This window comes from Cryptomeria japonica, chromosome 2 (genome assembly GCF_030272615.1).
Source record: "Cryptomeria japonica chromosome 2, Sugi_1.0, whole genome shotgun sequence".
Classification (NCBI taxonomy): domain Eukaryota; kingdom Viridiplantae; phylum Streptophyta; class Pinopsida; order Cupressales; family Cupressaceae; genus Cryptomeria; species Cryptomeria japonica.
In genome coordinates this window covers 177,268,762-177,270,181 of record NC_081406.1, presented here as the reverse complement: position 1 = coordinate 177,270,181, position 1,420 = coordinate 177,268,762, and positions in this window count along the sequence as shown.

Here is a 1,420-nt window from a genome sequence, read left to right as displayed (position 1 = left end):
GCTCGGATTCTTTATCGTAGAGTCCATGTCTATAAAATTTCCACCCACCATTTCCCACTACCCCATAATGTCCACAAGATCATTAGCAATTTTCCAAACTCTATCCCCATCCAACTCATCAACCCATGTGTTGTCCCTAGCCTCAACCTTGGCTGTCGCCTCAAGCCCATTGTTCTTATTCATCGCCACATTCATTTGCATGAAGAGACATTCAATCAACTCTTCCGGAATTTGAGCGTCCTCATGCAGGTGCTTCACAATTTTTTCTACAGTTGAAGTGGTTCTCTTAACGTTGGAATTACTAAGGGAGGTTTAAGGGGGAGGACTAGGGTTTCCTTCAATCTTAGCAAGGGACGAATCCGCCCTTAAGCTATCCGAGGAGCCTAAATCCTCCGAGGATAGAGACTTAGAGCCAGAATGAACAATCTCGTTAACCACATCTTGTTGTATCTGAAACTGGACACCCACATCTTGGTAGTAACAATGCCCCTAAATTTGGAAGTAACAATGCCCCTAAATTTGGAAGTAACAATGCCCCTAAATTTGGCAATTATAGCAGGGTTTTTCCTATTGGGAAACTTAGAACTAGAGTGAGGCATAATCTATTCTACAAAATTAGACGGGGTAACAATAAGGTAAATATTCAGATTTGGATCAGAGGTAGACCCAGCCGCAATGGAAGGGACCCCAATAGAGGGGGACAAAGGCAAGTAGAAACTATACACTCTCCATATACAACCGTCGTGGAGAGGGGGTTTGCCCTTTTCCATGGATTTACAAATAGATTGAGAAAAATAAGACATAATCCAGAAGGGGAAATTCATTCATACCCCATACTGGAGATGATAGCATCGGAAAAGTCTACATATGGAAGCTTCTTTTCTTACCATCCAAGGTGAAGTAATTCATTACCATCAAAGCCACATCCTTCCTAATGCAGAGGAGATCATCCCTGTTGTAGCCACTTTGATGCTTGAAAACTCCCTCTCTCCGTTCAAAAAGCTGATCAAAGTCATCCTCGTAATTCCCTTAGGGATTTTTTGGGAAGGACACATCATCAAGGTCCAACCTTGTCACCTTCCTAGAAGTCCTTGTCAAAACCACAAAAGTAACACTGCCATTGTTCAGATTCCTATTGTCCCAAGCATTAACAAAATTAAGAGAGAGCTTAGACTCATGGCTAGTCATCCATTCAACATAATTATATAGGTTCCCTTTAATCACCCTATCCCACACCTCCTCATTATTTTTGAATTTGGAGTAATTATCAGGTTCAGTCTAAATCAAATAGCCACCCATAGTTGCAAGATATAAAACCAAGTTGAGGAACTGACAAGCTTGGGGAATATAGTGGTAGGTAGTACCATCAATGATTTTTAAATCTCACCAACTTAATCAACAAGGAAAGTAAATGGCAAGG